Source organism: Carassius carassius, chromosome 1 (assembly GCF_963082965.1).
Source record: "Carassius carassius chromosome 1, fCarCar2.1, whole genome shotgun sequence".
In the NCBI taxonomy this organism is placed as follows: Eukaryota; Metazoa; Chordata; class Actinopteri; order Cypriniformes; family Cyprinidae; genus Carassius; species Carassius carassius.
In genome coordinates, this window is record NC_081755.1 from 24,858,860 (window position 1) to 24,883,310 (window position 24,451).

The 24,451-nt window shown below is 39.4% G+C and overlaps 1 protein-coding gene across 1 annotated transcript in view; it reads right to left on the reverse strand.

The window, feature by feature from the left end:
- Nucleotides 1-23,551, reverse strand: part of LOC132142681 (mitochondrial ribosome and complex I assembly factor AltMIEF1-like) — a 77,251-nt gene extending 53,700 nt beyond the window's left edge. The window contains exon 1 of the mRNA XM_059552739.1: nucleotides 23,447-23,551. The gene's annotated coding sequence lies outside the window, so the exon portion shown is untranslated. The remainder of the gene's footprint in view (nucleotides 1-23,446) is intronic.
- Between the last annotated feature and the right edge of the window lie 900 nt (nucleotides 23,552-24,451).

Sequence of the window (24,451 nt, forward strand, 5' to 3'; positions counted from 1 at the left end):
TATTATATATAAATAGCATGTATTTATATAAAATGCATAATGTTTTTAAAAGTACATAGAATACGATATAATAAAGTTTAGTAAAGTTAAAATAAAAGTTTGATCATTTTCAATCAAGGGCACTGATACTATTTTACTTATTTTGACTTTGTGTTGTTAACCATCTTACCATGTGTAATCTTGTTGTAGAGTATCTGGATTTTAATTGAGATTGATTATTCTAAAATCCGTTTTAATACAATTGTAATTGATCAGTTACAGGTAAGGAAACAAGAAATTGCAGCTAAGCAGACCTATTCAACAGACTTATGATTATGGTAAACTAACACAGCAAAACAAATAATAGCTTTTCTAGCATAATCACCATTAACAAATACATCAACCTCAGGGCTATAAAAGCAAAGACATAAGAAATATAACTAAAAATTATAATCCATGGACACAAATAAGGACTGATCAAATTAATTAACCGGATAATTTCCTACGGTTAAAATTAAGATTAAGAAACAGTAATCAATTGAAAGAACGAGTAAAGTTACAAAGAAAAGATTTTTATGGGTGTTTGAAAATGGGTAATGGTGCAACTGGTAGAATGCACTTAGTTTTTTTAAGTGATTTTGCCATAAATCTTATTCAAAACCATACAGTCAAAAAGAAAAAGAAGAAGAAAAAGAAAAAACGATCTTTCTAACCCTATCAGGAATGCTGAATCCCTGACAATTTTCAAGTGACAGCTGAAAACTCATCTCTTTCAAAACTACTTGGCTTCATCGTAAAAAAACAACAACAACTCTATTTATTCCTTCTTTTTCTAGCTTGTACTTATTTGAACAATGTCTAAAACTTGGTATTACAAGCACTTACTGTGTCTGTTTGCCTCTAAGAAGAATGACTTTATGTATCCCACAATTGTAAGTCGCTTTGGATAAAAGCATCTGCAAAATGACAAAATGTAAATGTTAAATAATAATAATGATAATAAAGTAATAGTCAGGGTGATTGTAAACAGGAATCAATCAAAAGAACAAGCACACCTGTAAATTAAAGATTTTTATGAGGGTTCGAAAATGGGACATGATGTAAAAGTGCATATTCACTTAGATTCTGGGTGAATTTGCCTTTAATGTTCTCCAAAATCATACAGTAAAAATATGTGAAAATTAATACAGTAATAGTCAGGGTGACTGTGAACAGTAATCAACTGACAGAACAAGCAAACCTATAAAGAAAGACTTTTATGAGTGTTTGAAAATGGGACATTGTGTATAAAGGGTGAATTTGCCAGTAATTTTCTACAAAACCATACAGTAAAAAGACTTGAAAAAAGAATGAGCAAACCTATAAATGAAAGATTTTTATGAGTGAAAATGGGACGTGATGTAAAAGTGCTTACGCACTTAGATGCTTGGAGAGAATTTGCATTAAATTTTCTCCAAAACTGACTTGTAAATGAAGACAGTGATAGTCAGGGTCACTCTGGATACATATGATTTGAAAGAATGAGATAACATATAAAAGGAACCCTTTTTATGAGTGTTGGAACATGGGACACAAGTGCAATTGATAGGATGCATTTTGTTATTTGGGGTGATTTTGCTTTTCATTTTCTCAAAAAACTATAGTAAAATGCCTTGACAATTGATACAGTGATAATCAGGGTGACTCCAAATACATATGACTTGAAAGAATGAGCAAACCTAAAAAGGAACATTTTTTATGAATGATAGAAAATGGGAAAAAGTGCAAGAGCAACAATTCAGTTTGATGTTTTGGGTGATTTTGCTTTTAGTTTTCTCAAAAACTACAGTAAAATGCCTTAAAAATGAATACAGTGATCGTCAGGCTCACTTTGAATACATATGACTCAAAATAATGAGCAAACCTATAAAGGAACCCTTTTTAAGAATGTTGGAAAATGGGGAAAGTGCAAGTGCAACAATTGAGTTTTATGTTTTGGGTGAGTTTGCTTTTAGTGTTTTCCAAAACTATACAGTAAAATGCCTTGACAATTAATACAGTGGTAGTCAGGGTCACTCTGAATTAGGGCTGCACGATATTGGGAAAAAATGACATTGCGATATTTTATTTTTCTGCGATATATATTGCGATATTTTTTCTTACAAACAAAAATGGGGTGAGCACACTTACATTCTCATTTTAAATGATTTAAACATCGACACCATCGTGTCAATTGATTAATATGCGCGAGGGAGAGAGAGCAAGACAGCGCTCGTGTTGTTTGAAAACGGCTCGCTCTCTCTCGGTCTCTCTCTCTCTCTCTAAATTCAATTCATATTGCTTTATTGGCATGACATACAAAGGTACATATTCCTAAAGCATTGTACATAGCAGAATAGAAACAAACAAAACAAAAATACATATATATTCATAAGAAAAAAAAATTACATGCAAAATAAATCCATATACATTTCTATAAACATTGATGGTACTTCTAATGTACTCTCTGTCTCTCTCGCGCGCGCGCTCTCTCTTCCTGTCTGTCTCTCTCGCGCGCGCGCTCTCTCTTCCTGTCTGTCTCTCTCGCGCGCGCGCTCTCTCTTCCTGTCTGTCTCTCTCGCGCGCGCTCTCTCTCTCTTCCTGTCTGTCTCTCTCGCGCGCGCTCTCTCTCTCTTCCTGTCTGTCTCTCTCGCGCGCGCTCTCTCTCTCTCTTCCTGTCTGTCTCTCTCGCGCGCGCTCTCTCTCTCTCTTCCTGTCTGTCTCTCTCGCGCGCGCTCTCTCTCTGTCTCTCGCGCGCGCTCTCTCTCTCTCTCTGTCTCTCGCGCGCGCGCGCTCTCTCTCTCTCTGTCTCTCGCGCGCGCGCGCTCTCTCTCTCTCTGTCTCTCGCGCGCGCGCGCTCTCTCTCTCTGTCTCTCGCGCGCGCTCTCTCTCTCTCTCTGTCTCTCGCGCGCGCTCTCTCTCTCTCTCTGTCTGTCTCTCGCGCGCGCTCTCTCTCTCTCTCTGTCTCTCGCGCGCGCTCTCTCTCTCTGTCTCTCGCGCGCGCTCTCTCTCTCTGTCTCTCGCGCGCGCTCTCTCTCTCTGTCTCTCGCGCGCGCTCTCTCTCTGTCTCTCGCGCGCGCTCTCTCTCTCTGTCTCTCGCGCGCGCTCTCTCTCTCTGTCTCTCGCGCGCGCTCTCTCTCTCTGTCTCTCGCGCGCGCTCTCTCTCTCTGTCTCTCGCGCGCGCTCTCTCTCTCTGTCTCTCGCGCGCGCTCTCTCTCTCTGTCTCTCGCGCGCGCTCTCTCTCTCTGTCTCTCGCGCGCGCTCTCTCTCTCTCTCTCTTGCGCGCGCTCTCTCTGTCTCTCTTGCGCGCGCTCTCTCTGTCTCTCTCTCTCGCACTCTCTCTCTGTCTCTCTCGCGCTCTCTCTCTCTCTCTCTCTCGCACTCTCTCTCTCTGTCTCTCTCGCACTCTCGCACTCTCTCTCTCTCTCTCTCTCTCTCTCTCGCGCCGCCGCGCGTTCTCTCTGTCTCTGCCCTGTTAAACTTGCATGTGGTTTTCGGTCCTGTCAATTATAAACTTTCACTCTATGATGGTTAAGCTGTGCAATTAATCCGCGAATCACATTCGTCAAGGGCAGGGGAGTAGCTGGCCCGTACAGTTAATGAATAACGGATCAACTACGACAGCCTACATCGCACATCCTGCGATGTGACTATCGTGGATTTGTACATCGCGATATCGATGCTTAAACGACACATCGTGCAGCCCTACTCTTAATACATATGACTTGGAAGCATGAGCAAACCTATAAAGGAACCCTTTTTATGAATGTTGGAAAATGGGAAAAAGTCCAAGTGCAACAATTGAGTTTTATGTTTTGGGTGATTCTGCTTTTACTTATTTTTTTCAAAACTATACAGTAAAATGCCTTGAAAATGAATACAGTGAAAGTCAGGGTAACTCTGAATACATATCATTTGAAAGAATTAGCTTGCATATAAAGGAACACTTATGTATGTAGGAAACTGGGACAGTGCAATTGCTAGGATGAATTCTATTTTGTTAAACACAAACATACATACATACATACATACATACACATATATATACATATACACACACAAACATGAAATAAGAAAACAATGTGTGAAAAAACAAGGCACGATATGTGAACGGCCCCTAAGACTTTTATTTGTGCAGATTCTCCAGTACAATGTTGTTTGCAAATGTTTAGTCGTAAAAGCTGATAACATTGCTTTTTAACAGTTAACATTTAAAGCTTTACAAACATGTTCTGTGATCAGTTTGTAGTTTACCAGTTCAAAATTCAGTCGTGCAGCCTAATTATGACTGAATGAGAGAGGTAAATGTTTAAAGATATTTGAAATGCACTTTTTTTTCTAAGTATTCACTGCTCTTTTTCACACAGCAGGTTTTTTGTGTGTGACTGTCCAATTTTTTTTTCTGGACAACCTTCTGATGGATTTTACTTTAAATTGTGAGTTCCATTCAGGTTTCATGCCACTGGCACTTTATTCGAAGGATTGTTTAAAATTTCACAGCAAAAGCTATAAAGCTGTTTCCCAGTAAATAATAAAATACAATGCACTGCAATTTTATTCTGTTTTATCCTTATTCTTCGTGAAAATATGTTCTGAAAGATTCCTTAATAAGCTTCGTTCGGGATGTTAAACTACTTTAGGAGCTCTAAGGACTGCCATGGTGAAAACATTATTTTAAATCTCCTTGTGAAATTTGCTAGAGTATGGGTCAGTGTTCTGATTGCAGAAGAGTTCGAAAAAGGATTACTAACACAATAAAACAACTCCAGGTATATTTTTGATTAGGATATGACAGTGCAAAATGGTTAAAATCTCTTAAAAATCTATGCTGAAGGATAAAGACCATTTATTAATAATTTACTTGGGGGGAAAAATGGGAAAAACTAAAATATAAGTACATAAACCGATTAATCGATTAATCGTAAAAATAATCGACAGATTAATCGATTATCAAAATAATCGTTAGTTGCAGCCCTAATCACGTCTAAAAATGCTTTCTCCTTTTCACAAGTGCTTGCGCTCCTGTGGCGTCTGTCGTTGGTATGCAACCATGAACTGTGCTCTCCACAAAGACGGGGAAGTATCAGCAAAGGATTTCTAACCCTTTACTACTACATTATGTTAAATACATATATTTATGGAGACGAGAAATAAAATCCCACCCTGTCCGGCTATGAACAGCTGTTCGGCCAAGCTTTCGATGTTATCATGGAAAGGTTGGTTGTTTTTTGTCATATGACCAACGCTTGCGGCATTCTGAAAAGTTTAGATGTTTTCATCTCACCATGGCATAAGCGCGCCTGGACAAACAAGCGCGCTGCACCACATGCGCATCGCAACCGCATTGCTTCTTTTAATGAGCACGCGTCAAAACCTCAGCCAGGTGGTCCCTGAATAAAACTCCTACAAATACCAGGGAATCACGGAACAACGTCAGCCACGCTGCATTATTTAATCCTATGACCAGTGTTTGTAACAGCTGCCGTATGCATACGTATGCATGTTTTGTTCAGTATGGAAAAAAAGGTTTATTTTTCTTTTTGAGTGATCTAATTGAAGTTTTCCCTGCCTGATTTCCAAGTTACAGACTGATCCAAGCTAACGTTACAAACTTATATATATATATATATATATATATATATATATATATAATTTTTTTTTTTTTTTTTTTTATATATATATATATATATAAAACCTTCCTGGGATATTTCAACATGGATTTTTGTGTGTGTGTGCTTTGACTTTGACTGCACAAGCGAACAGCAAAGGTTTTCTTTCAAAGACTTTTTGTGGGTTATTTTTGTGGTGCATTGGAATTGTGTTTTGAACATTTTGAGGAAAAAATACACCTGTTGGAACAGTTTTCTTGATCGTGGACTTAATTTACTTATCCTGGACTAAGTAATAGTTACATTTTTTTTTAATGTATTTTTACATGGTCAAGTAATTTTACAAACATTTAATTCAATTTGAAACAACATTTTCTCTTGCTCTGGGCCTATTGTGGTACAAAAATATTGAGCTCTAGTAAAATAGACGATAACTAGCTCAGAGGGATTGTTGATGTCAGATTATTGAATTTAAAAATTTTTATTTTATGGATGGTGGGGGCATTTTGATAACAGGTTGTATTTTCTGGGTTGTATTTAGAATTTTTACAATCGCTTAATTGCTGTTTATGTAAATGCACATTTTGCTGTGATGGCTTCTCACCCAGACCTTGACACTGACTTGACTTACACATTACCAGATTCTGTCCCCAGACAAAGACCACAGTTACCAAAGCGTGTGAGCCTGGAGACTCAAGTGGACCTCCTACAAGCTGAAGTATCTGTGTTGCAACAGTGCCTTAACGATTCTCTTCAGTTACAGCAGAGGATATTAAGACGTTTTGGTCCTTCTGATGTCAACAACCCTGCGGCATCACATGTGCAGCTCCCTCCTATGGCCAGCTCTACACCACACATCCACATTCCTCCGAGCCAAGTGCCATTACAAGGTACATCCACCAATAACTTTTCTCATACAAACGTGACTTTCTTACCACAACCCAATTCTTCTGATTTGAGTGCTACTAGCAGAATCCTCGCATCTGTACTGTACCAGTCAAGGCTTGAACCACCTGTGTTTGCGGGAGATGGACATGTTAACCCGGAAGACTGGCTACAATCTGTTAATGTGTACAGAACCTCCCTTGATTTAACCGATGCTCAGATTCTTCTCGAGCTGCCACGGTTTTTAGCTAAAGAGCCAAAGAAATGGTTTTCCGTCCTTGACTCACATGTTGTTACATGGGCCCAGTTCTGTGATTTCTTCAGGAAAGTCTTTCTTCCTTCCGACAGCCAGGAACAAATAATGAGAGGAATCTTGGACCGTATGCAAAGCCCTGAAGAGCCCCTGCCTACTTTTGTGGCTCACATGCTAAGTGAATTCAGAAAATTGAAAACTCCTCCACCAGAGCAAGAGCAAATCAGCCTTATTTGTAAACATGCTCTTGAAAAGTATAGAGTTGCTCTCTATGGAACTTCTGTTTCCTCTGGCATGGATCTTTTGCTTAGGGCTCACGAGCTCCATGTGGTCCTGGGACCAGGTAAATGTTCTTTGCCTGCAATGCAGGATAAAGCTAAATTTGCCAAAGAAACCTACTGTTACAAGTGCTCACGCCCTGGTTTCACTTCTCGTACATGTCCAGACTGCAACTCACTTGTAAACTACATTGAAAACACATGAAAACTAAAAGACTTTCAAATCACATGAGCCAATATTTTATTCACAATAGAACATAGATAACATAGCAAATGTTTAAACTGAGAAAGTTTACAATTTTATGCACAAAATGAGCTCATTTCAATTTTGATTTCTGCTACAGGTCTCAAAATAGTTGGCACGGGGCATGTTTACCATGGTGTATAATTCTCCTTTTCTTTTCAAAACAGTTTGAAGACGTCTGGGCATTGAGGCTATGAGTTGCTGGAGTTTTGCTGTTGGAATTTGGTCCCATTCTTGCCTTATATAGATTTCCAGCTGCTGAAGAGTTTGTGGTCGTCTTTGACATATTTTTCGTTTAATGATGCGCCAAATGTTCTCTATAGGTGAAAGATCTGGACTGCAGGCAGGCCAGGTTAGCACCCGGACTCTTCTACGACGAAGCCATGCTGTTGTTATAGCTGCAGTATGTGGTTTTGCATTGTCCTGCTGAAATAAACAAGGCCTTCCCTGAAATTGACGTTGTTTGGAGGGAAGCATATGTTGCTCTAAAACCTTTATATACCTTTCAGCATTCACAGAGACTTCCAAAACATGCAAGCTGCCCATACCGTATGCACTTATGCACCCCCATACCATCAGAGATGCTGGCTTTTGAACTGAACGCTGATAACATGCTGGAAGGTCTCCCTCCTCTTTAGCCCGGAGGACACGGCGTCCGTGATTTCCAACAAGAATGTCAAATTTGGACTCGTCTGACCATAAAACACTATTCCACTTTGAGATAGTCCATTTTAAATGAGCCTTGGCCCACAGGACACGACGGCGCTTCTGGACCATGTTCACATATGGCTTCCTTTTTGCATGATAGAGCTTTAGTTGGCATCTGCTGATGGCACGGCGGATTGTGTTTACCGACAGTGGTTTCTGAAAGTATTCCTGGGCCCATTTAGTAATGTCATTGACACAATCATGCCGATGAGTGATGCAGTGTCGTCTGAGAGCCCGAAGACCACGGGCATCCAATAAAGGTCTCCGGCCTTGTCCCTTACGCACAGAGGTTTCTCCAGTTTCTCTGAATCTTTTGATGATGTTATGCACTGTAGATGATGAGATTTGCAAAGCCTTTGCAATTTGACGTTGAGGAACATTGTTTTTAAAGTTTTCCACATTTTTTTTATGCAGTCTTTCACAGATTGGAGAGCCTCTGTCCATCTTTACTTCTGAGAGACTTTGCTTCTCTAAGACAAAGCTTTTATAGCTAATCATGTTACAGACCTGATATCAATTAACTTAATTAAATCACTAGATGTTCTCCCAGCTGAATCTTTTCAAAACTGCTTGCTTTTTTAGCCATTTGTTGCCCCCGTGCCAACTTTTTTGAGACCTGTAGCAGGCATTAAATTTTAAATGAGCTAATTAAGTGGATAAAAGTGTAAAATTTCTCAGTTTAAACATTTGCTACATTATCTATGTTCTATTGTGAAAAAAATATTGGCTCATGTGATTTGAAATTCCTTTAGTTTTCATTTTATTAAAATTTAAAAAACGTCCCAACTTTTCCGGAATTCGGGTTGTAATTTCCTGACATCCTGTCCTTTGCCATGTGGAAGATCCAACATCATCTTCCTTTTGGAACACTCCATTTAGAGTCTAGATTAACCTGCATGGCCAGGTGTTAGATGCTACACTAGACACCGGTGCATCGCTTTCTGCGGTACAAGCAGACATTGTTCAAAATCATGCCAAACTGAAGGTTAACATTAAACCATGGTCTGCTCCCCCAATCCAACTAGCAGATGGTGGGGCATGCCAACCCTTAGGTCTGACATGGTTGGCTTTTGGATTCATGGGACAGCGTTTTTATCACCGGTTTGCCATGGTCCCACGCTTACCCTCAACGTTGGTTTTAGGGATGGATTTCATGTTGCGTGCCTCCATCACCATTCACATCCCATCCAGAACTGTTGTCATAGGCAACGATCCTTTATTAATAGAGGAGATGGAAGGTGGAGAAGTAATGGAGTCGGAAAGCAGTTTGTTATTTATGGAAGTCCCACCTTCCACTCTTCAAGGAAAGGTTGAGGAAGCATGTCTGAGTAATGCTGAGAAGGAACAACTGTCAGGGGTACTTGAAAGTTTTTCAGATCTCTTTGATGGTCGTCTGGGTCGCACATCACTAACAGAGCACTCCATTGACACGGGGAATGCCAAGCCAGTCCACCTTCCCCCTTATCGAACCTCCCCAGCTAAAAAGCGGTTGATTGAGGATCAAATAGGAAAAATGTTGAACGACGGCATCATTGAACCGGCAACAGGACCTTGGGCAGCCCCAGTTGTGATTGTTCAGAAGCCTTGTGGTGAACCACGATTTTGTGTGGACTATCGTGGGTTAAACCAGCTTACGGTGAAGGACTCTTATCCATTACCAAGAGTCGATGAGTCCCTAAACTTCCTTTCTAGAGGAAAATTTTTAAGCATGATCGACCTTGCTCGGGGGTACTGGCAGGTCTCCATGGCAGAAGACTCAAGATCTAAGACTGCTTTTGTGTCACATTGTGGGCTAATTCAGTTCCGTGTGCTTCCTTTTGGTCTTTGCAATGCACCAGCGACCTTTCAAAGACTGATGAACAGTGTCTTGGCTGGTCTTATTTATAGGTGCTGTGCAGTCTACTTGGACGACATCGTGGTGGCTTCACCCACTTTCAAGCAACATCTCGATGACCTCAGGGAAGTCCTTTCACGGCTTAAGTCTGCTGGGTTGACCATTAAGCTGGTCAAATGCCAGTTTTGTCGCAGAGAGCTCACTTTCTTGGGGTACCGTGTCTGTCCAAGTGGCGTCCTGCCGGACCAGAACAAAGTGAAGGCAGTTATGGACTTTAAAACCCCTGTCAATGTGAAGCAAGTGAGGCAGTTTTTGGGCCTATCAGGCTATTACAGACGGTTCATACAGGACTACGCCCGCCACGCTTGAACCACTTTTCGCGCTCACTAAAACTGATGCTCCTTTTGTATGGGACAGTGCATGCCAAGACGCCATAGACCTTCTGAAACGAAAATTAACCTCGGCACCTGTGCTAAGTTTCCCAGACTTCTCTCTACCTTTCTTTGTTCATGCCGATGCCTGCGACGCGGGATTAGGAGCTGCGCTGATGCAGAGAGATCTGCATGGCAGAGAAGTTGCTGTGGCGTATGGTAGTCGTGCCCTGCATAAATCGGAGAAACCTTATTCCACGCCCGAGAAAGAGTGTCTGGCCGTCATTTGGGCCCTTGAGCACTTTAGGCCTTACATTGAGGGTCTCCGCGTCACAGTCTTCACTGACCACAGTGGTCTCAAGTGGTTGATGTCCTGTCCCAACCCCACTGGCCGCCTCGCTCGTTGGTCTCTCCGCCTTCAGGACTTTGATTTTGATGTTGTCCACAAGCCTGGATCTCGAAACAAAGTCCCTGATGCACAATCAAGAAATCCTCTGGTAGATGATGTGCCACCAATGGACCTCCTTCCTGACTACGCTGTGATTGGTGGTCTTGACCTCCGTACACTGCCTTCAGTGACTCTCACGGATCGCTCTCATGTTAGACAATTGCAGCTTGATGATCCAATCACATGTGATCTCCTCCGTAAACTAGAGTCTGAATTTCAACGGGAGAGTGAGATGGATGATTGCTCTCAGTATTCCATTCAGGACGGCCTGTTGTACTTCCATGATCCCAAACTTGCTTGCGGCATCCACCCCTTGAAATCTTTAAGGCTGTATGCTCCTGCGTCTCTTAGAAGTACTTTGCTGAGATACTACCATGATCACCCAACTGCGGGTCACCTAGGGATAACAAAAACCTTGGCCCGACTGAAACTCAGGTTTTTCTGGCCTAAAATGGCATCTGAGGTGAAGAAATATGTAACCTCTTGCACGGTTTGCCAACTAACAAAACCAAGTCAGAGAAAACCTGCCGGTCTGATGGTCCCAATTCGGCCCCAAAACCCTTGGGAGTATGTTGGGGTGGATTTCGTTGGTCCTTTGCCACGTACTGCCAGTGGGAATTCTTACATTTTGGTTTTTGTCGATTATTTTTCAAAGTGGGTCGAGATTGTGGCAGTGAGAGAAGCTACTGCTCAAGTGGCAGCAAATAAGCTGCTAAGTGAAGTGTTTTCCCGTCACGGGGCCCCGACATACCTAATTTCAGACAGAGGTTCTCCTTTCGTGAGCGACCTTTTTGAACGGGTGCTCACTCTTCTGGGAACAGAACATCGCCTCACAACGGCATATCACCCACAGACAAATGCCACCGAGAGGGTGAACCGGACTCTCAAGACAGCAATTCGAGCATACGTGGATGATAAACATACAACTTGGGACCGATACATTCCACAAATTTGCTTTGCACTACGAACAGCACCACATGAAAGTACAGGTCAAACCCCATCCATGATGTTGTATGGGAGAGAGTTGAACACTTCATTAGACCTGGTGACTCAGCCTGTCTGGGATGGAATAGAGGAACCTGAAATTACTTATCCCGAGAGCTTGAGAATGACATTGCAAGCGGCACATGACCATGCTAGGGCAGCCCTGGAAACCAGTCACAACAAAAGGAAGCAACACTATGACAAAAGACGTCACTCTGTTTTTTATGCTATTGGTGACCTTGTCAGAGTGAAAACCCACCCCAAATCAGATGCACTGGCTAATTTTACAGCAAAATTGGCACCCTTGTACTCTGGTCCATACCGTGTCACTCAAGTTTTGTCTGATGTGAATTACAGACTTGCAAAGCTGGACACAGGACAGGATGCGGGTGTCTACCATGTGGTCAATATGCAGCCTTTCCACACTTGGAACGCATATAGCAGCCATACACCAAGTGGTCCTCAGGATGAGTCTGAAACACCCTATGAGGGGTTGGAGGACAGGTTGCTGGTGAGACAGAGGGGTGAGGACCAACCTCAAGATGCATGCTTTTCTCTGCCTAGTGAGGCCGGTATTAATTGTGATGATTCCATTGACAATTCCCATGACGTGACCAAGCTTAACATGAATAGTTGTACTCCTAATGCTGACACTGATCTTAATACATCTTCACCACATGCACATCTTCCTGACTTTGACGCTGATCTTGAAGGTCATCACTACAATCTCAGACCTAGACTGGCACCTAGAATCACATCCGGGTGGTCAGACAATAAATGGACTAACGAGTATCATACTGACAGATTGGATCTGAAGTAGTAATGTGTCTGGTGGTTTGGATTTCTCATGTGTTAAAAGTTACTAATATGATTTACTTTCCTTGCGTGGCAATGGGAATCTAGAAAGCATTGTTCTAGTTCTTATGTTTTCATGTGTTGTGTTGAGGAAAAAGAGAAGAAAATTGTTTTACACATGGGTTGGTTACACAAGCTTTAGTTTTTTTTTCTGTGATATGTCTTTTAAAAGCATACTGTGTAATGTGAAGCTTGTACTGACATGTATGCCAGTTATTTCCATGTGTATGTAAAACATTTGTGTTGATGGATTTCCAAGTTTCCATGTATGGAGCTGAATTCAAATGTTGTCCTTATGTTGTGTATGGCTGAGGACAGCCTTTTTCTTTCCGGTGGGGAATCTGTAACGGCCAAAACTGTATGTTTTGCATGCATCAAGTTATATTGCGGTGTGCCCTTTAAGAGACTGATTGCTTGACTTTAAGGCGCTGTTTGGTGATGACGTAGAAGGACTACGTGATTGTGTAACGAGAACCACGACAGATAATAAGCTCTGCCGCTTGTTATTCTTCTGTCTTTGTTTATTTGTAACGCCAAGGAAGAGTTGATATCTCATGTATGAGAAGAGCGGGTTGCAGTGTACCAACCATTAAATGTGTGAGACACCAACTCCTCGCTTCATATCTCTTCATTTTAATGGACTTATACTGAGTTATCCGAGTCAAAGCGTTACAGATGATAATACTTTTTGTATGCGAATAAAACAAAAATAACTTTATTCAACAATTCCTTTGTCAACAGTCTCCTCTGTGTCTTTCCATATCACCTTATGATGTTATGCTCTTCTGTGTCAGCCGCGCCACAAGGATGCACTGTTTTCTTTAAAAAAAAATGCATAAATACACATAGAAACAGGGCATCCTTGTGGTGTGGCTGACATAGAAGAGCATGCGCAACATACAGAGAAACAGAGACTGTTGACAAAGGAATTGTTGAATAAATTTGTTATTTTTGTTTTATTCACGTACAAAAAGTATTCTCATCGCTTCATAACGTTACGGTTAAAACACTGAACCAGCTTTTACGGGTTTCGGTATAACATTGGGGTAAGTGATTAATGACAAAATTTTCATTTTAGGGTGGAGTATCCCTTTAATGGTAATACTGGTAACAGGGATTCTTTCCCTAGTAGGGATATGGCGTCTACCCAATTGATTATAGTGAACAAAATTCATGTACATGAAGTCGCAAATTGTATTATAGTACAATTGATCATCAAAATCATTGATTCAAGATGGCACCAGTGTGTTTTCCAGCATGCTGTCAGGCTTTGGAATTTATTTTCCTGTTTATGTCCATCATGTACCTGTTCATCTCTGGTGCTTTTGGCGGCCCACTGCCAAGTAGTAAAGCCATGGTGTGCTACGATCGTTAACCTCTTATAAGTATTCGGTTCCTATGGAGCTGCTTTGGTGAAAGTATTCCCAGCAAAGGAAGAAATGTCATAAAAAAAAACATGGGAAACGAGGACTTCTGATTAAATATATACAATTTTGGGCCTCTCAAAGAAATAGTTTGGGTGACACATATGGACTCTTCAATCTTTGGGGACTAAAGGCACTCATGGTTGGTCCCCGTTGAGCCTAAAGGGATGCTTCCAGCCTATCTGCCTGGCCACCGTCACATCATCAGAACAGAGGAGATAATGTAAGCAATCTTTGATCGCTCAAACGAGATAAGTTAATGAATTTTCCACAAGTTGATAACACCATCTCTGTTAAGATGGCGTTAATAAATGCAAGGTCCATGGTGAATAAAACTTTCATTTTAAATAATTATTGTTCATCAAATAACTTAGAATTCCTTTTTGTGACTGAAACTTAACTTGATGTGTTGGACTTTGTCTGAACTCTCTCCTTTAATTATATAATTTTGATATAGTGTACAAAAATAATTTTAAATGTAGTCAACTGTGGTTTCGAAACAGTGACATTTTCAAATCACGGTACACCTTAAAACTGGTAAGAGGCCCACTCCTACATTGTAGTTTTTACAGTTTATCAGATTGGCCTCCACTCTCAATTCGTAGACAGCATAACTGGCTTATTTTTACTTATAAGACATTGATAAGACTGTTGCCTTCTTATTTATCAGTTTTCTCTTTTGTAGAAAACAATAGATACAATCTTGGGTCTAAAAATAGCATTCTTTTTACTACACTTCACTTACTGTAAAATCAAAATTTATTAAAAATTTTAAGTGCTGTCTTCTTGGCCAGGGACAATTTGAAATAGAGACTATAGTCTCAATATGATTTCCCCTGATTAAATAAAGGAATAATAATAATTTACCCGTTTCAATGCTATTTGCTTGATTTTAAGTTAATGCCATATATGCTTTAGCATAAAAATGCTTGAATTCTTTGAAAAGTACTTGCAATACTTCCTGTATTTTAAAGCAAACTGTGCTTCCCACAGGTTTCAAATATACTTGTGTTGGTAGCTGGATGGAAAATCATCCTATTACACACGCCACAAAATTGTCTACTACATGTGACAAATAACAAATAGTGTGTGACTTTTAACAGTATTTTAATTTATCGAAATTCACTTCAATTACATAGGCTACTATTAAAATTTAATTACATACTAGTATTATGTATTATTATATGCATTGTAAATTAAAATTGCGCAACAGTGCCACCTTGTGACACTGCAACAAGATGTAGGTGTAATGTTTATCCCTACAGAGTATTACTGCATCCTTCTTACCTCCAAAGAATTTTTAGTTTTAGCAGCAGTAGTGTAGCCAGAAAAGAGACTCTGGGTGTGCATATGAAAATCTGGGTGTGCCACATTTATTGTCAGATTACTGTGCAAAATTATTAACCATAACCATAACCATGCCCCACATAACCATAAAACTATATAAAAAATATATCTGCAAGCAGCAATACAAGGCCAAGCCCTGCGAGGCACAGCTAGCAGACCAAGTATGACGCACAGCAAGAACAGCCAGCACATCCAGTACAGCAGCACAGCAAGCGTTTAAGCACAAAGAGCAGTGCAGAGCCTGAAGAACAAAACATCAGAAATCGGGGACAGTACTTTTATGCGGCTCGGCCTGAAGATCATTTGAGCAAATGTTGGACAATTTTGGACCAATTTTGAAGGAGGAGTTTTTTTTTCGTAGCCAGGAGTGCAGGAGGAGTCACATCTGTTGATGTTGGGCCCGGGATGGGAGAAACATCCTCATCAGATGTAACGTTAGGCCTTGTGTCCGGCTGTCCATCAAGCCGAGGTTTTTTGCTAAAAAAATTAAGAAGGGAGCTCTGCGACATATTGCTAGCTAGCAATGTGCAATCAAAAATTCTCTGTTTATATCATAGACAGTAAGGTTTATATGCGGCAAAGATCTCTGGGGAGCTGCTGGGGTCACAGTCAGCTGCTGTTTGCTGATTGGTTGGCAGTCCGAATGTCGGCAGATATATTTTTAACAAAAATAATAAAAAATGTAAATTACATTTTAACATTTTTAGCATTATTGCACCATATATTGGATTCTTATTTCTGTGCCCCTGAGAGTATGATTTAGAATGTTCAGTGGCATCACAGAACTGCCAGATTCAAACAGCTTTCGCGCGTCGGCTGGCTCTGTGCTTGTCATATATCACAACTAATATGCAGTGGTTTCAACCACATAATGTTTATTTTAGGTTTCATACATTTAAATATACATAATCACTAGTAAAACAATACATTGATAGTTTGTAAAATACACATTGATGTCTATGGAAGCATCAAAAACTATCTATCTATTCAAATGTAATTTGCCGACGTGTTTTATTCATATATCAGACACATATAGCAGAACAATAAAGTTTACTGTATTCTTCTCCCAGTTCAACAGCCACTTACTTTCATGTATTTCGGGAGAAACTGGGGAATTCAAGTGCTGTACGTTAAATCCGGCTGACAGGACTCTGAACTGCAGCGCTCATCTCGTTATAGATCAAGATAATTTATAAAGGTTTTTAAACGAAGAATCGGAATATCAGATAGTTGACATGGTAAGCAAGTTTGTGAATATATTTTAATAAAAAATGAAAAACGAAATAAAACGAATAGCGATACATCTGTTTGTTATTGTGGCTGCAGTGTGTCACGTGACAATCATGACGCGTCGCCATGGAAACAAAGGGTCAGTTAAAATATTTGTAACTTATGCCTGAAAGGGTTGATTTAAAAATGCATATTTTCAAAGTAAACAACAATAGCCCAAGTTTAGTAAAAAAATGTTTTACTGAGACTGTAAAAAAGAATTCTGCATCTATTTTTAGGTGTGCCAGCTGCCACTGTGGGTGGCACCGGCACACCCTGGCACACCCGTGGCTACGCCACTGTGCAGATTTGTAAAAAAAAAAAAAAGCTTTACCGCTTCTCTTCAAAAACAGTCAAGCTCCTGGAGGCATGCCCTGCACGGAGCTAAAGTGTCACAAGCATGCAAAGCTTTTCCTTAGCGATCTTTTGTAATCTGATATAATTACGTAAACAAAACAGGAACTAAAACTGTATTGACCCTGACAACTTCTGTTACCCGAATGAAGGTATGAATAATGTTCTTAATCTGGGGTGTGTTTCCCGAAAGCATCTATGGTCGCCAATTTATTCGGTACAAAAATATAATTCATTGGAACTGTCAAACATAGTCAGTTAAAGATTTCCCTTTTGGGAAACACATTTCTGGTTGATGTGTGCGCGCGCTCTTCCTGAAGAAGTGCCCATACAAGGAATTCCGCCCTCTATGACGACAAACATGGACATTCTCAGAAAAAAAAAAAAATCCAAAACAGTGAAGCAGTGTCTTTTCCACAGTAATACACCGTCATACGTCAAACTCATTTTTTGAGACCGTGGTCATGTTTAGCATGAAAATCCTACTCCTTAGCAGTGTAAATAAGTCAGAGTGCATGAAACAGCACTAGACATCCCTTTTAACATAGGATGAATAAGCAACAATTCTGGTAGTTGGGTTTCTGAGTTTAATGCTCTGTAGTGAACCACAAAAGGGTACGCAGTGGTGAGAAGATTATGTTGCAACATCCAGCAGTGATGAGGCAAATGAAAACTGCACTGAAGAAGAGGAAGAGGAAGAGTTTTATGAAGATGCAAGTGACAGGAATGACACCCGACCTAATTAGTCACGTACAGTGATATGCAAGTTCCCCAAAATGTTGTATAAAAGGTCTGAGGAGCACTCTTCAGATTCTGCTTGCAGGACACCCGATACCCTATCGAGTGACACCTTACAGCATCTCTTTGCTTTTAGAGTTTAATTATACAACTCTTAGTTTAGCGGACTTTAAGTTTTATTTTTGCATGAACTGCCTTGTATGGTAACCAACAAAATAAGATATTGTAAGACTTTACTTATAAACACAAACTGATCCTCAAAAAAGAAAATCAACCACAAGAGAGTCTTCTACATAATTCCTGAAGGACTTCTAACTGTGAGCAGGTGAGTTCTTCATGGCATGGCTGCTGGCCCAGATGGCCAAAAAAAAAAAAAAAATCACTAACAATTTTTCATATCAGTCGACAGTACAGGAAAAAGCTGTCTGTCAGCCAGATGTGTTTTGTAGAGTCGGAATGGCTCTGGCCCAGGGCCGTAGCTGGGGTTTGAAATTGTTTAATTTGTATGTTAGTTCTATTTATTTATTTGTGCAATTTACACAAGTTTGTAGGTGTCCAGGTACAGAAAACAAATAATAAAATGTAAAATAGCACTGCATAGTCTACTACACTGTAGAATAAAATATAGAGTCAAAACAAAATATTTAGACACTTTCAACATGTATCACATTATCACAGTTTATTTGCTATAGTTTAGAAAATGGTAATAAAATACAACAAGAACTCTTTTGACAAGAGTTCAACTGTATAAGAACAAATTCATCTTGATAATGTCAGATAACTTTGATGGAAATATATGTAATTAATTAAAATCATCCAAAAGAAAAAACACTTAAGCAAAACATATAGTCAGTTCAAAGTGTCTGAATAATTTTTTGGTCCCAAATTTAAATTTCTTACAAATTTTACTAGTAGTCTACAGTATGAAGAATCTTTGGGTGTAATGTCACAGTTCATTTTATTTCGCTATACTCATTTATAAAAATGAACTATAGTGTCCTGCACCTAGTTAAACAATATAAACAATTATATCCGGTGCCTGAATAATTTTGGGTTTGACTCTGGATTAATTCTTGTTAAAACTACAAGGTAATTCAGTCAAGAGCAAAAAGTGATTTTCTTTCTTTCATTGTCTTGGATTAACATTAAAGATCTAGTAAATTAGGCGAGGTCACTTTAAGAGACAATGCATCAAGTAAAAATGATACACATCCGATTTCTTTCTCATCTGTTTACTTTCACTTAATACATAAAGAACAGTTTTGCTGACACAATAGCATTTGTAAAGGCTCTTTACAGAACCACCTCTTTCTCAACTTTTTATAATCCGAAAACCTTCTTTTGCCACAAAGAACCTTTTGTGAAACGTAAAGTTTCTTCAGATGTTAAAGGTTCTTTTTGAAACCATTTAGATAAAAAAGGTTCTTCAATGGCATCATCAAGCACCTTTAAAAAGGAGTCATACCCTCGTATTACCTTGGATACCTACTGCTGTATTATAGTCTTTCAGGCCCTTCTAAAAAAGAAAAGTGGAAAAAAAATAAACACAGAGCTCCTCAGACCCTTATCTCTGTAGGCATTATTGTCTCGCGAGATCTGATGCGATATTTTGGCTGTCGTGTACGGTCATTATAATAATGCAAATGAGGGGCACATTGATTGGTTGCAGGAAGGAGGGGGGTTTACACCGCAGGTAACGCTTTAGCATATTATTACAAACTGACATCATGGCGCAAGTTGTGAATGAATGCGACCGGCTTCCCGGCCAGTGTATAAGTATGAGGCGCCGTTTAGGGCTTAAATCAAACTTCATTCACGCACACATATGAAACACGCTTGTATATATACTAAGTACTAGTCACACATACATGTATATGAACTATCTATGCACATAAAGTTATATGAGACGTGAGCACAGCACACACACACAAATATAAGACGTGAGCACACACACACACAAACTAGACGGCGCCTCATGTAAGCGTTAGCCAATAAATAAACAATAACCGAATTCATGATGATCTCAGTCATTTGTTTTTTGCAAAGTACGTTAGCAGCCATTCCCCATACCTCGAAGCTAATACTCCCGCCAGAGTTGTGCCTGGACGCGTTCATTGAACGATAATTCATGAACTCGTTCATGTTTTGGACTGAACTGAACGTACCGCATTTCTGCCTGATGAACGTTACTGTGAAGTCGTTCATTCTGGTGTCTGTGAACGCCACGCTCTCTCAGTTTAACTTCGTTCAGTAGGATGCCAGATTTCTATAAAGCCTTCCAGGCGAAAACCCACCGTAAACCGGCCTTAATATGTAGCGGAAAAAACACCCAATCTGGCAACGCCAGACTCTCTTGTTCAAGCTCGTTCATCAAAATGAACAAATCTTTTTTCGAGTCATTTCGTTCATTTAAGGGGCTTTAAATGTTACTATTAACTGGCAAATTCCCCGAACACATCAACCTACGCAATCTTGATCATATTCTGAATTAAGAAATCATTATAATGCAGTCAAAAGTCCGTTTTTGCAGTCCGTTTACAGGGAACATAAATAATTACTTCACCTCCAGTCTTTTGTTTATTTGTCTAGTGACAGACGCAATAGCATACAATAGCCGCATTAGCAGTTAGATGCTGTTTGTTACACACAGTAGAGCAATAAAAACACAGTCTTACCGTTTCAATTGCAGGCAATTTTGTTGGAATGGCGCTTTTCCCGAGCTTCGATGCCAACTTCGCCTGATATTGCCCCAAATTTGTGAAGGATTTCGGCGTACAATGTTTAGCACAAACACGTAACGATAAACCAGTGGAGGGGTTGAAGGAACCGCGTCATTAAAAATGAATTTAATCCACTGGTCTCTGATAGCTAGGTCCGTTCTTGGTAGAGAAAACACATTTACATGTTGATTCTGGCAGTCAACCACAGAGCAACTCACGTGTGCACTAGTTCCAGCGTCTTTCTCGACTGAATATGAGGGGGAGAGGGGAAGGGCGAGCTTCCTGCTGCGGTGTCCATATATGGTATATCCTGCCCCGTCTTGACGTCAAGACGGGGAAGAAATCAAAATCTCATATTTGAGTGCGCGTGCACGTGGGCTATTTTACAAACCCTGAGGTAAACAAACGCTTCACTTTTAAATATCGGCTTCCCAGCCAGTGTATAATCGTTAGGCAATCATAACATACATTGATTCTCGTGGAAAAGTGAAAATTGTGGGTCATGACTCCTTTAAGAGTGTATGACAACATTTACAGGATGCATTGAGGAGGAGCCCAAACTACACTCAGCAGCCATGTGATGCTTCTGGTCCCTGATATTGGTACAGATAATGAACTATTCTTTGTGACTCTATATTTCAAGTTGGAAAAGACATTTAGTTCCCACTTTAAGTGAACTAAAATGCTGATAAAGTCAAGAAAAGATGAGACATACACATGACAGTATGAATGAAATGTTAAAAATGTAAATAAATAATAATAATGGTAAAATAAATAAAACACGTTTATTCTGTGTTTTTTTTTTTTTTTTTAGTAATCGGATTGACGGAACAATTGGATTGAAAAACGTTCATATACACATTATTAATCAATCCGATTGAGCTCGATCTGAGTGAAATTTAGATCGGACTGAAGGGGGTGGTTTATTCCTCTTCTAATACGATTGAGCGTGCATGTAAACACTCGATCAGATTGAACCATGAAACTGAAAGGACTGCGCATGTGCAATGACGCAGAAATAACGTAATGACGTATGACACACGGAACGAGTGGCTCTTCCTTTTGAATAAAGTGTTGTATAAATGCATGTCCTGTCATTATAAAACTCATTTCACTTGGCAGCTGTGAAGAGGAGCAGGACAGCCTTGTTTTGGAGACTCATCCACAGGCAACCCCTTTTGGGCACAGGCAGGGGCTTTTTTTTCTTTCTTTTTTTTTTTGCATGATAAATATGAGCAGCACAGCACAGCTGTTTATGTTTATTTATCCATAAAGGTGTATATAATAATTCTGCTGTTAAAAACAAATAAAGAAACCATGTAGGAGATTGGTTATTATGTGCCAACAGTGAGAAACTCAATATTATCTATGTCACTTTCACTATTTGAGCAGTGTGCGCATGTCTAAAAACAGTCTATTCCGATTTGTCGCTTGTGACATATAAACCCGCACATCAACCCGATCACTTTATTTAGTGTTCATGTAAACACTACAATCAGATTCATCAATCGTAATGAATTCAGTCCGATTGAACCAAAAAGTGTGCATGTAAACGTAGCCAATGACTTCTTACTCATTTTGTTTGTTTGGAGCCATGAATTTGAAATCTTTATGCACATTCTTGCTCTTGCCCAGCGAAAGTTGTAGAAACCTGATAGCTACGTGTGGTTTTAGACTATTCTTTATGATCAGAACATGGCAAACACAGCACGTTTATGAATTCTTTACACTTTTCCAGTAATTTTTCCTAAACAAAATAAATAACAGAAAAATTTATTTCTTAGTTTCTGCATGTTCTAATAAGTGAGATATATATATATATATATATATATATATTAGGGGTATATATAGGGGTATAGGGGTGTATATATAGGGGTGCTCCCATCAGGATTTTTGAGGCTGATCACAAAAAGCAGTATCTACTGATCTGATCACCAATGGCGATCTTTTTAAAGCCTTCTTTTTATCATGTAGAATTATTTATAGTGATGATCCAATCAAGATTTTTAGGCTTGTATTCAGGGCCTACTTCTGAAAAAGCAGTCCTCTCTTAGGTGACTTGTGAAAGGATTTATTAGTTTATTTTTTTTTATTTGAGTGGTGGAGAGGGCCATTTTTTTCAATAAGATATTAATGTCACCTAAATGTTTGATCATGCATTTTTTTTTTTTTTTTTTACAATCGTGTAATATGTAAGTAACTTAGAAACGCACATTTGACAGTAGCTTGAGTTGACAGTAGAAGTTGCAGGATGCAGATGTAAAGTTATGTTCATTATCAAAAACTGTGACAACCTCAGTTTTATACAATGAAATGTAATTATTCTGACTGTTTGAGTTTTATTAAAATTACCCATTGGTCTGACATAGTAGAATACATTTACACCATGATGACCACAGTAAAAACCACAAAAATAGCACCTCAATACTATGTTTAAAATGTAACTATATGGTGCGGTTTCATTCCGCTTGCGGTGCATAAATATTATATAGAAAATGTACTCGTTATCGTTTCATAGAGGAGAATTATATCACGATAATAGCCCTACTTCATAGCATCAAGCCATACATAGGCTTGATCTGACTATCCTTACCCTACCTGAATAATCATAGGATTAACGGTGAAAGATAAAAGGACACCAAACAACGCCTTTCAAAACAAACACACATAAACCAGCCCAATGAATGACTGGAGGCACGTGCGACTCCGTGACCACACTCATTCATGACCCTGTAATTACACCGCACTGGTATTCACATTATTAACAATGGGAATTTCTCTTCATTATTTGATGATAACTGAAGAAACAAAAGAGGAGAGTGAACGACTGACTTTATAAACCACTGCGACAGATTTACAGCATGTACCACACCTAATATTTTAGTATAATCAGGTAAATACGTTGGCACATGAATCACTACGAATCAGTTCAAGCGAATGTGAAGTATGAAAATGAGACGTTCATAAACAGAGCTGGAGTTATTTGCATGCTACCGTTAGCTAGCCTCATCTCCAATGACCTTCTTTAAATGTGTAAATATACCAATAACCGTGACCTCTGAGGTCTCGTATACTGCATAAACTCATATTCGGAGCTGATAAAAAACAAACAAAAAACTTAAACTCACGTTTGAAATTGATGTTTGTCTTGTCAAGGGTGGAGGGGATCAGTCTTCAGTGCGGGTCGACCAGTGTCGCTCCGGAAGAAGATGTAAGACTAGACTAGTGCTTTACTTCCGGAGTCATTGAAAAGGGTTTTTTTGTGTTTTGGAAGTAGTTTGTTACTAATGCTGAGACTAAAACCTGAAAGCTAACTATCTAGTTAGCTTTATTGAGTTTTTTTGTTTGTTTGTTTGTTTGTTTGTTTGTTTTAGAATACTTTCAAAATGCACTTTATTTACTTTGAAATAAAATATAAACCTCTTGTATGAAAAAAGCAATTACTGATATAAACAAACATAACTTGATAAGCACACACAGATAGATGCGTGATGAGGACATGTGGTCAGCCTAAATAAATCACAGTTAAACATGGTTCATAATCTGAATGTCTGATAACAAAAAGCTTCTTCCTCGCGTGACAGGCACAGACTGACTTGCTCAGTACGTTCTTTGTCCAGCTAACAGACACTCACACATGACAAAAATCAGCACCACACAGTACATCACATGACATTTTTTTGTTTCCATGTCTGATAATGAACACTTCATCCTTCTTCCACCATCCGATGTCTTTTAGTGAGAATTCAGGAAACACGATTACAGCGGGCACAAATTACCCAAATGTCCAGATTATATTAGGTTATAATCTCGCTGTTTCGTTTTCTGAATGAGAGAACAAGTCATTATTAAACACACGTTATTAAACATGTTATTAGTGCACACTAAAAAGGATAAACTGCAGCTTTCACACAGACAATCTAAGCTTAATTTATATAGACTTGACTCTATAATAAGAAGCTTCTGCAGGCGTTAATGTTTAGAAGAAAACTGTTGCATCAAACATGGTGTACGGTTATAGAAACTATAAATGAAACTGGTGTATTTTACTGCAAATAAAGAAAAGGAATGTCAGTGTGACAATCTGTCCTGTTTTACGGTCCACTTCTATTGGGAGATAGGAAATTAAATTC